The sequence below is a fragment of the Eretmochelys imbricata genome, chromosome 2 (assembly GCF_965152235.1).
Source record: "Eretmochelys imbricata isolate rEreImb1 chromosome 2, rEreImb1.hap1, whole genome shotgun sequence".
NCBI classification, from domain to species: domain Eukaryota; kingdom Metazoa; phylum Chordata; order Testudines; family Cheloniidae; genus Eretmochelys; species Eretmochelys imbricata.
The window spans coordinates 101,924,628-101,937,122 of NC_135573.1; the positions used below are offsets into that span (position 1 = coordinate 101,924,628).

Below are 12,495 nucleotides of genomic sequence, written 5' to 3' on the forward strand. Positions count from 1 at the left end.
AAAATCATTGGTATCATACCTAGAAACTACTCATTTAAAACCCCACATATGTAGGTAGATCAGGAAATGTCTAGGAAGATGCGATTAGCTTTATCCCTTTTATTTCTTTATGGCTTGTGGATTCCTCTGTGCTAACCCCAGGTGCTTTTGTTTTGTTGTTGCTTGGAAACTTTAAGATGGACCTCCAGAAGCTATTCTTGGTGCTTACTCCTTGCAGTTGCTCTTTTAAAAATCTAGCAATAGCCTGAGTTCCTAGATGTGTTTCTTTCTTTTTTTCTTAAGAAAATTTACCTTTAAGAACAGAACTTGACTTTTGTGTCTTAAGAGGTTTGTGCACATGTTTAATTAGCTGGTAGCTGATTTCCTTTTTTTTTTTTTTCCTGCCTCTCAGCTCTTCCCCAGGGGTGGGGAAGGGCTTGAAGGTACCCCACAGGAAGGAATTCCCAAGTGCGCCTTCCTGGGCTCTCAAAGGGGTTCTGCACTTGAGTGGTAACAGCATCTACCAATCCCAGGTCAGAGAAAAGTTGTAACCTTGGAAATAATACAAGCCTGAAGTGGCAAGTATTAATTTTTAGAATCCTTGTGGGCCCCAACCTTCTGCACTCGAAGTGCCAGAGTGGGGAGTTAGCCTTGACAGACGCACTAAATGGCCTTGGACCAGCCTACCTGAGAGATGGCCACTGACACCATGATACACTGCCACAGGTGGCTGCGCTCATGTTAGAATCACTTTGATAAAACAGAGGAGTAGTAGCTGGCAGGGTGTTCTCTGTAAGGACTTTAGGGCTCTGAAATGCACTGCCCACCCCAGTCTGAAATAGCCTTATTTGCTGACTTTCAGGACATGGTACAGAGCCCATTTGTTTCAGTTGGCTTTTGAAAAGTGGTAGAGGGTGGTGAATGGGGGTGTTAGCACTTATATGCTGCTTCTTAGTAGAAGAGGTGAATTTTACTGTGTTTGATTTTGTAATTTTAAATAACTGGCAAAATGCTCACAGCCTGTAACAGGCTTTGTTTCATTTCTTCTACATATCAAGGAAATTAATATATTTTTTTGGAGACAATTCTAGACTGTTTGTACTTTACAAATCCTAAATCTAAAGGAAAAATCTGAAGTCAGAAAAAAAATTAGTTTAATTTTTCATGCTCTCCTGCATGTACTCACAAGAAAGATCAGAATGAAACAAGTGAAAACATGTAACCAATCATGGGGAACTTGTAAGAATCTTCGGTTGTTGTTAATTAATGTATTCTTTTTCTACCGAACAGTGAAAATGAAGGATCAAGAACATAGGTTAAGACCGGATACAGTGCACATAGGTGATACACAAGCTTTGTCCAGAACAGCGCTACAATTGCATCTTAATGCTGACCTATAATACACCCTTTTCCACTAGCCCTGCTCCTGCTCCCTCCTCCGCCCATTACCAATCGAATATTGCTAACCATGCCAAACTGTGTGACTGTGCCAACTTGTAATACATTTTAAATAGGGATTAGACTGAGTCCAAACTCATTTTCACTTGTGACCCAAAACTCTGAACTCAATTTAGCAAATGTACTAAACAAATACATCTTAATATGCTGAGCCCTTTAATATATACACCAATTATTACATTATTGTTTAAAGTGTTCACTGCAATTTTTTTTATTTTGTCCTCCCTCCCACATTTTAGGATCAGAATAGTTAGAGGCAAAAAAACTGCTTACATCCTTGAGTCCACCTACCTGCAAGGGCAGGATATCAAACACACTGATTTAGGACACCAAAGACTGAAAAACACTGACACTTTCAAAAATGTAAAAGGAAAAAAAACCACATACAATTCAAGAAGTTTTAAAGAAAATTCTACTTTCTCAAAGTGTAAAACAAGGATAAAACATTGTACTCAAAGGAAATAGAACTGAGAGTATTATGGGTTAGTAACTTAGAAAAAAATGGCTCCATATTGTATCTGAGAGAGAGAGAAAGAAACCCTGATTTCATTTACCTTTTCAAACTTACTACCTCTCTTGTTTTCTCCCTTTCTACTGCCCTAACGTTATTTCTGAAGACAGAGTAATCAATGGCAACGTGAAGGTTATATGGAAAACTTCACCAATAGAATTATTTCAACTTCATTTGAAAAGTTACTCTGTTGGGCTGTGTCCAAGATGTGCAGCTATACCAGAGAGTAGAGCTGGGATTTCATGATTACTGCCATTAATATGAGGCTACAGATGGAGCTACACCAGTTGATAGCAAGTGAAGATCTGGCCCAGGATTTTTAAACCAATCATTTAAAAAAAAAAAAAAAAAAAGCAACAGTTTGGGGTTTAGCAGTTTATACCAAAACTGAGCAGAATACTACAACTTTTGGCTTAATTAATCCTATTTTGTAATTTCTTCATGACCAAGAATGTTTTCCTTTGTACTTGTACAGTACCTGAGTCTTTTAATACAAATGAGTACTACACTGCATTCTGGCCTATCGGGTAAAGCTTGTATAAATCTACCTGTCACATGCCTCAATCAATGAGGATCTCACAAGTGGAAGTAAGCTGCATAGCAAACAGACACAAGGCTGACTGAAACCTGTTGAGTGGGCCAGCAGGGTGTATTAAGTAATTTATTAATAAGATCAGCTCTTAACATGGTTAGGAGAAGTCTGAAAATATTTTTTTCTTGACAAGAGTGTAATTCCTTGTTCAACAGAGCTAAGAGAACTGCCACATTTCCATCTACCCAATTAGCTTTCACTGTCTTATTCTAAAAGCATATGGATGAATTCCCAATTTGTATTTGTTATGAACACAAATCTACTAATAGTGAAGTTATTTGGAATTGTTCAGGTGTTGTTAAAAACAAAACAAAAAGCAGCCAGGGTAAAGTCAGGTGAGAACCTGAAAACGCTATATATTCAGCCTCGGTCCAGCTGAACACAGCATTCAAAACCAACTAATCAGGCAGAAGTTCAACACAAGGACTTCCATTAGGGTTTTGTTTTAGATTGTTATCGCTCTTCATATCAGAAGGTAAGATCAGAGGAACTTCTGTATGCAACACTAATACAGCAAAACAGATTCGCCAGAGGCAAAGAAAATGCACGTCTTAGTTGATGTCTGATCACAACATCTGATAGTTTACATTCAACAAAGCTTAAAAAAAAAAGTGGATTTACCGCATCCTTAATTTAGTGCTCACGAAAGTGAAAGCCATACACTAACATTGCCTAGCACTAAAAGCACAAAGGACCTTGCTGTGAAGTTTTTTCATAGCGTGTTCCTAATGCACTCCAATCCTGACCTACAACGTTCTTGTAGAATTCTAAACTGTTTTGAACAGAAAATTCATATCACGCCAAATTCTCAGGTGGCTTTGTGATTAGGGATGTAAAATGTTAACTGGTTAACCGATAAGCATCAGTCTTACCAGTAATGTATTCAGTTAATGTATAAATGCCTAATGTGCACATTAAAAACACCACAGCAATACCATTTCATAGTGTACGTGGAAGTAGGTTCCACACTGTTAGGAGTCAGGACCATTGCTATGGAACTGACATCATAGGCAAAGGAACTACAGGTTCAGGGGGTGCTGCAGCACCCTCACACACACACTCACACCCCCACACACACATCCTAAATTCCCATGCCTAAGTTGTGAACTCATTCATGATTAAACATTTAATTGATACTTTTTAAAAACGCTATTTACATCCCTATTTGCGATATTGGCAAAAGCCTATTAGGGACTAGGTTTAATTTGTACAATACTCATTTGTGACCTAACCCACTTTCAAAACCCATGTCTATAGAGATTAAACATTTAGCCACTATGCCACCCAGCTGCGGCCTGTAATATTAAATGACACTTGGATAAGTGGATACCATTTAGATAATTATAAATTTTTCACTGACCGAAAGATACATCATTCAGATATAGTATTATCTAGTCTTTATTGGTAAAAATAGACATCTTGGTTTAGGCCCAAGATATCAGTTTGACTTTATAAAAATGTCTACAACATAATATGTTTCTAATTAAATATTAATTTTATTGATAAGAAAATCAACAAAAAAAAGTGCAACCAGATACTTTTCTTTCACAGCATTTTTACCTTAGTGGATCATAGTTAAATTACACTGTATCAACACCCATTAAATTTTTTTTTAATCTGTAAAGCCATGAGAACTTCCAGATGTTTAAAATGTTTAAACATTACTGTGCAGTGTTGTGAAAAATATCACCGTATTGACTAGAAATAGCCTATACACAAAATTCCAACTCTCTAACATGAGAGAAATGTTTAAAAAAAACCCTACAAACAAATGTTCATAAGTAGTTAAATGTATATATTAGGGCTGTCGATCAATTGCAATTAACTCACGCAATTAACTCAAAAATTGTGATTAAAAAAATTAATCGCGATTAATTGCAGTTTTAATTGCATTGTTAAACAATAGAATACCAACTGAAATGTATTAAATATTTTTGGATGTTTTTCTACATTTTCAAATATATTGATTTCAATTACAACACAGAATACAAAGTGTACACTGCTCACTATTACTTTTATTACAAATATTTTCACTGTAAAATGATAACAGAATTTTTCAATTCACCTCATACAAGTAATGTAGTACAATCTTACAAATGTAGATTTTTTTTTTTTACGTAACTGCACTCAAAAACAAAACAATGCAAAACTTTAGAGCCTACAGGTCCACTCAGTCCTACTTCTCATTCAGCCGATCGCTAAGACAAACAAGTTCATTTACATTTATGGGAGATAATGTTGCCCACTTCTTATTTACAATGTCACCAGAAAGTGAGAACAGGTGTTTGCACGGGACTTGTGTAGCCGGAATTGCAAGGTATTTATGTGCCAGATATGCTAAACATTCATATGTCCCTTCATGCTTTGGCCACCATTCCAGAGGACATGCTTCCATGCTCATGACACTCATAAAAAAAAATATGCCCACTATCCTCCCTGTCAATTAAGCCATAATCGGGGTGTCATCTTCAACTCAATCCTCACCTTCAGGCTGTGTGTTAATCTTGCTGCATTTTCCTGAATAACTCCAAGATTATGGCCTTTTCTCTGTGTCTACACAACTGAAGCTCTCATCCAGGTTCATCATCATCTTGTGTGTCTACTAGTGCAACTTCCTTTTCTCTGGACTCGACAATCTCGTATTATGCCACCTGAATCTCTTCAAAACATTGCTGTGTGTGTCATTTTTCAGATTTGTTGCTTCAATCACATCACTCCTCTCTTTGACTCACTCTTCTCTATTACATCAGGCAAACTATGTCTTAATTTATAAAGCTCTTTACAACCTCTCTCTGCTCCACTTACCATCTTTTGTACACTATCAAGATGTCTACTCACAACTCTGCTTTATCTATGACACTGGCCTTCATCACCCATCTGTTAATTTCCAAACAAGTACCTTTGCTCTTGCTCTCATGCTGCCCCTCATACATACGAGTTGCTCTCTGTAACCATCTGCAAAGCCACCTCATTTTCCTTGTTCAAATCCTTCCTTAAAAACACCCATCTGCTGTGATGCCTACAAAAAAAACTTGAATGGTTTAGCAGCTGATGTGCTTATCATGTTGATCAGTATTGTCTCACTGTTCCCTTGTGCTTTCCCAATCTGTTTGTGGCATCCACCCGTTGTCTCTCATCTTACACTTAGATTGCAAGTGCCTCGGGGCAGAGACAGTCTTGGTTAAAAGTCTGAACATTGTTTAGCACAATGGGGCTCTGCTCCATGACTGGGGCCATATGTGTGCCCATAATACAAACAACTACAATCCAATTCCCATTGATGTCTATGGAAAGAGTACCACTGACTTCAGTAGGAATTTGATCAGGTTCTCAAAAAAAAACAGCTTGGCTTTTTATATCGACCACTGAATTGTCTTGCATTTTAAACTGTTTGCGGCAGCTAGTGCTCCCCACAGGGTGAGCATTAATACAATATGGATATATTATTGCAAATATATCACTGAGATTTCATATCATCTATCTAGGCTTTTCTACCAAGCCCATCTTTCCAGTATCTAAGGCTCCAAATCAACAAAGCATTTAAGCACATGCTTACCTCTACCCTAATTGAGCACTTAAGCACCCGCTGTGAGTTCCTCTCTGCTTCTCCATCCTATTGTTCATACCCTTACTTAAGGTCTAATGTTAGGCTTTGTCTACACTGGACTTTCATTGGCAAAACTTGTGTCATTTAAGGGTGTGGGGGGAAAAAAAAACACACACACCCCCCCCGAACTACAAAAGTTTTGCTGACTAAAAGTGCCAGCGTGACACTTTGACAGCAGGAGAGCTCTCTTTCCGACAAAGCTACCGCTGCTCATTGGGAGTGGAAGTTTTTTGTAAGCGGGAGAGCTACACTGCGTGCCTTTTATCAGCCTGGCTGTAGCGGCACAGCAGTGTCGCTAAAAGGTGCGTAGTGTAGACATAGCCTTAGACTGTGAACTTTTCAGGGCAGGGACTTTGTCGTTTTGCCTGTACTGTGTACCACCTAGCACCATTTGGGGCTAAAAAAATAATAAATAATGCCCTCTCGGATCCTGTGCATAATGCAATCAGGTTCTAAACTCTCAAAACTCACTTCTTTGTTTAGTTTTTCAACGATGACCCCACTCCTGCTTTCATTCCTAATATGGCTCCTTCAAGCCCTAAAACACAGTACTCCACTACATTCAGAAACCTGACAAACCAATATTTTAATATATGACAACATCAAACGATGTACATAATAAAATTATATCTTTAATGGCAATCTTTTCCCTACCCTATTTTTCATCCATTAATGTCCTTTGTTTAATTAAGGATCTGGTCATCCAGAACCTACTCCCCCAAACAACCTCACTAACTTCAGCAGAACAATCTGTATGAGAAAAGATTATTCACACGAGTAAAGCTGACAGGACTAGGTCCTTAGCTACTGAGCCTGCGAACTCTTATACATGAGACTAGTCCCATTGAGTTCAATGGGACTGTTCACCTATGCAATTGGGTCTTAGACAATAAATGCTTATGGAAAGAGGCTTTAAAAAAAATTGTTACTCTTTGTTTACACTTCACATTTCTGGCACTACAGAAAAACAAATAATAAATTTCAGCTAGATTTTGCTTATGCCAATGTACATTCATCTGAAATAAATGTAGCTCTATTTGTTTGGATGTATGAAACGCGTATGTGCTAATATATGAACATACATATATTTCTGGAGCTCTTTAAAAGATAAAACATTAACAGAAAATTGAGTAGCATATGATTTATTTTTTTTGGAAGGCTTAGACCTTTAATTTTTTAAAATCTATTTATTCATGCACAAAGGCACTTGTTCATCCCCCTCCATAGATTTCAGAGCCCAAGCCATAACTTCAAAGCTCTGTCTACACAGCTATCTTTAGAGCATTCACATGAACCCCACCAGCGCAAAACCGTCAGCCTGAGCTGGGAGGCTCGCTTCTGTGGACTAGATAGACAAACCCTTTCAAGGGTAAACCCATATGAATTCTCAACCTTTTCAAACTTTTTTGAACTGAGGGCAAAAGAGTCTTGGTGGGAGACAGAGTGAGGTTGGGGACCAAACTTTTTTATTTTAAATTCCTGTTCAACAATTGCCAAATGAATGTTTTAGATTGAGTACTGAATACAACTACCACACAAGGAAATAATGAGTATGTGCGGCAATGAGACCAGAGTTCCTCACTCTTCCAAGTTTCCACGTTTCTCCACAGAGACTGGAGGAAGAGAAAAGTAATATGAGTTCCCCTGGGGAGACCCATTAGCTTCCCTGCCTGATCCCATCACTGTAGCTCCATTTAACTTCTAGTATATTCTAGGTCCTCAGCAGTATTGATGTCCTCCAGTATGCAGAACTCATGAGAATTAGCACAGAGGAGTCTGGCATGGCACAAGGGAGGAGCTGTGAGGTCCAGTTGCTCACTTGCTGATGTTGTCACAATTTCTCTTCTACCTCCCTCGTAGAACAGGAGACAGGACACAGAAGATTTGGGATTTCTCTAGGGAATTCAATTAGAGCTATAATAGCCTTCTAGGAAAATCTCTGCTGGGACAGTGGATAGATAGGGCTCATTTACCTGGCCCTATCCCCAGCTTGTCTGCTCTTCCCTGGCATATACACTCTCTTTTAGCTCATGGGAAGAGGAGATACAGATTTCTCGTTCCCACATACAAGAAGCAGCAATGCAGCATGCCAATGGTCCCCGCTGCATGTAGATCTTAGTGTAATCATTCAGCCTGACATTATTCACTAGTTTTAGGATTCACTTGGAATTTGTGTACAAAGTGAGTAAGAATAGTATAACCATTCCATCTCTAAATAAAAGCCATTACATGTATACACTGAACAAGACATGAAACTTAAGTTACTCAACCATATTCATAACTAGCAAAAGAAATAAAATCACAATGCCAGTCAACCTTTCCACAAGTGACAACACGTGATAGTATTAAGAAAAACAACCAGAAAGCTGTAACTGAAAAGCAAGCCAGATCACAGTGTGGATCCAATCTACAGTGATCTCAGAGAACCCTATCCTAAGCTATCTAGGTTTCGGTTATCTGCAACACTAATCTCTCTCTTCTCTCTCTCTCACTCAGAATTTTTTTTTTAAATTTAATCTGATCAATACCAGTGTCACTAAGTTTGCAAGTCTAAAATATTTGGCAAAGATTTTAATATATGCAACACTGTGATTGTCTGCATTTGTAGTTTATTCATATCTATATTTTGGTGACAGCTGTAGTTGCGGCCTACTGCACTGATCACAGAGTTAAGAGTCAGGAGATCTGAAATTTTGTCCTGACTCTGCTACTGAGTAATTGTGGAACCTTGGACAAATCATTTAAGTTCTGTTACCCCATCAGTGAAAACAGAAATTATACTTGTCCACGTTTGTAAAGCACTTTAAAAATCTATGGATGAAAAGTATTATATAAATTCAGTATGGAGGGAGTGGTGACAGGTACTTATTGTAATTATGGTACCTGTATTTTTGGAAGAGGATATAAGAGATTAGGTGACTGTGAACCAAAGCATTGCATCTCATTCAATAGGCACATGGAGCTGGGTTTAGGAGTCACCATTTAGGAATGAAAGTCCAAAGAGAGAACAAGTTTGTTCTGAGAATTCTCATTGGCATCCAAGACTAAACAGCTCAGTTTGCATATTAATGATTTAAACAAGAGTATATTGGAATGGCTAGTCATTAAGTAGAACATGGTAGATTTTGGGAAACAGCCAAGGCAAAAATGCTAAGTCAAACTGTGACTAGTTACTGTTATAATCTGTAGTGATTCAACTATTTTAGGCCTCAATTATTCTTTGATTTTCAGGGCAAACTATGAATTTAAGTACTTCCCCTTTTGCCCTTTACATTGTACTTGCTATAGGCCAAGTGAGGCTAAGAAAATAACATTACATTTTATTTATGGAGTTTCTCCCACCTTCGCCAAGTTGTTTGTCATGACAAAACAATAAAAGACTGAGCTATTCTTTGTCTTTTTCTCATGACATATCAGTTTCCTTGAACTGCTTGACCTCATGGTCTAATACAATCAAAGCTTAATGTAAATCCACTTAAGGCACTAATTTAAATGGTTCTTTATTCATTTGTGATCCTTTAATTGTCACATGTGCAGTATTATACTGTATTCTCTTAGCTCTCAGTAAAATCTGTACAACTCTCTACCTACTCATCCATCCACCTACCCAGTTACCCATCTAATTTCTCAATGCTCACTAGTATTTAAAAAAAAAAACATTAGTCATTAGTTTAAAATATGTATGAAAAATATATAATCCATGACTCCTGACAGCTGTGGCCAACATCTTCCTTACCAATTATTAACTACTTTGGAGATATTTTTATGTCTTCTTCAGAGTTTTTATTTTCAGCTCATCTGCCAACACAAATCAATAATGTACTAAGGTAAGGGAGATGTGTTTTACTGGTCCATTATTTTGTATGACTGAGCACTTCAACCTCTTCCTCCCACTCATGAATTTCAAGTCCTTGTGCTGGGCTCTTCAACAGTTACACCACTTTATGTACCACAGTGACCTAGCAGCGTTCCACGCATCTTGGATCCAAGATTGTGTTTATTAATCTCAGCAGTGTTGAAGTGTTAAACTAATATTGTAAAAATCCATATAAAATTAATACATTTTAGTATATTCTAATCACTTGAGGCTCAATCCTACTCCCATTAAAGTGAGAGGGAAACCTCCACTGATGCAGAATCAGGACTTTGGTGTTTCTGATTTTGGTGATTTTATTGTGCCCTCTCTTTTGGTAACTTTCCCCATATATGAGGAAAAAATCAAACCCTCAAATGTAGTATCTGATCAGCTGAAAGATTGGATTGGATGCTCCCAACGCACTATCCACCCCCCTCTGCACTTGATTTAAAACAACAATATACACATTTATCATTTCCACATTGACTTACGAATAACTAGCACACATATGCAGGAAACGTAAGATCAACATACCTACGGCTGCTACAGAACGAACAGGTTAACACAAAAATACTTAAAAATTGCCAAGTCCACAGCTACAAATGCATGAGCCACGTAAAAAAAATCAAATAAATCCTAGAGTGGAGAAATTTGATAACAATGCAATAAACTAGAGTTACTATAGAGGCTTACCCAGAGATCCCAGAGATCACACAAACAGAAAACACTGATGACAACAAGAGAGAAAGCAAAGACCCCAAAAGGGAGCGAGTTTCCTGCTAGTGCTGACAGAAGGAACCACAAATGCACTTATACTGGGCGATACACCACCCTTCAGCAGCTATCAGCGAGGGCGGGACAAGCACGTTCCTGCTACGCAGCCCAGCAGCTTTGCAAGGAAAGTATCAAGTAAAGTTCAAGCGCACGGCGAGCCTCTGGATGGCCAGAGGCGGCCAGGTGAGCGGGGCAGCAGTGGCAGGCGGGCGGCCCCGCCCCTCATTAGCTGGCGCTTGCGGCTGGGCTGCAGCTGGTTGCGCTAGGCGAGGGATTTGTTTTGTTTCGATTTTACTCCGCCCGGACACAGCCCTGAGCTGAAACCGGAAACCCTCAGCCTCTCAGGCTTGTATGGTGGGGCCTGCCCCGAGGTGGGGCCGGGGCTTCGGTTTGACAGCAAAAGCCAAGTTCAGCACGATCGCTCCATGTCTGGGGGCCGCTAGCCGCTCCTCACACACTCACACCCCGCGTGAGCCCGGGCCGCGCCGCAGGTCGGGACCTGCCCGCTCCTCTGCGCGGACCCCTGCTCCGGCCCCGGGCTGCGGCTGGGGCGCTCCGCTCCCGGCCCCGGGACACCCGCAGCCCGATACGGCAACGCGGCTGGCTGGCGGGCCTCTCTCTCTCCCGGAAACACCTTTGCTGCCAGCGCAGGAGCGGGCCAAACGGCTGGGAAGCCCAGCACGGCGCTTTACCCCTTAGCGGCCGCTGGGCAATGAGGTGAGGCCGGGCACCTGCACCTGCCCAGCCCGGTGCTGGGGCCGGCTGGGCCAGCGCGCAGGAATCCCGGGGGCCGGCGGCTGTCTCTGACCCGGGTCGGGGGGGCACCTAACAAAGGGGAGGGCAGGGAGGCAAATATCACCCCCCTCCACACACTGACAGAGCCACCACGTCCTCCCCCCGCCCCGAGCCCACCGCTAACGAAGAGCCCACCGCGGTGAACAAGAGGCAGGTGTGCCCCCCCCCCCGCCCGCGGGGCTGAGCAGCGGCACAGCCACGAAAAACAGTAACAACGCACCCAGCGCGTCCTCTCGGGCTCCGGGGTCTGCGGCATCCACCAGCGGCGTGGAGAGCGACACGGGGATGGGGGGGACCCCCCCCCTTCGCAGCAACCCACCCGGGCGGGGAGCGGGGCACCGGCTACAGGCTGCACCCGCCGCCGGGGAGGGGAGGGGAGGGGAGGGGAGAAAGTGCTCCCCCCCCCCGAAGCGGAGCTCTGTGCCTCTCTCCCCGCAGCTAGCCCTGGGCGCTTCCGTCGCTCAGCGAGGAGCTGCGGCTTTGCGGGTTTGAGATACAATTGCCGGCGCGGCTGCCGTCGCCCAGGTTCTTCCCAAGGTGGTAGCGAGCCCGGGCGCCTGCCTGCCTGCCGCCGCCCCAGGCAGAGAGCCGGGGCAATCTGCTGCACCTGGGCTCAGGCGGGCCGCGCGGGCGTCATGTCAGGGCGGGGCGGGGCTGCTGCGCCGCTCCAAACCAGGAAGAAGAACTAGAAAGACACAGACAAGAAAGATGAAGCTCCTGGCTCAGCGTTTCGAGGAGTTGAACATCAACGAGCATTATGGGAAAAGAAAGCAACGGCCAGTTCAGTCCGATAAGCTCCTCTGGGGCTGGGCAAGAGAGGCAGAAGAAACCTCTGATACCTGTCATAGGTAGTGCATAGTGTGGAAGGAAGGGGAAATGATATACTTCATATTTAAAGGAAACTCTCACACACAGGTTTGCAA

General features: G+C 41.7%; 1 protein-coding gene across 1 annotated transcript in view; it reads right to left on the reverse strand.

Annotated features, from left to right (window-relative positions):
* The window catches only part of MBP (myelin basic protein), a 171,171-nt gene extending 159,035 nt beyond the window's left edge, over nt 1–12,136 (reverse strand). The window contains exon 1 of the mRNA XM_077810528.1: nt 11,793–12,136. The gene's annotated coding sequence lies outside the window, so the exon portion shown is untranslated. The remainder of the gene's footprint in view (nt 1–11,792) is intronic.
* Nucleotides 12,137–12,495: the final 359 nt, after the last annotated feature.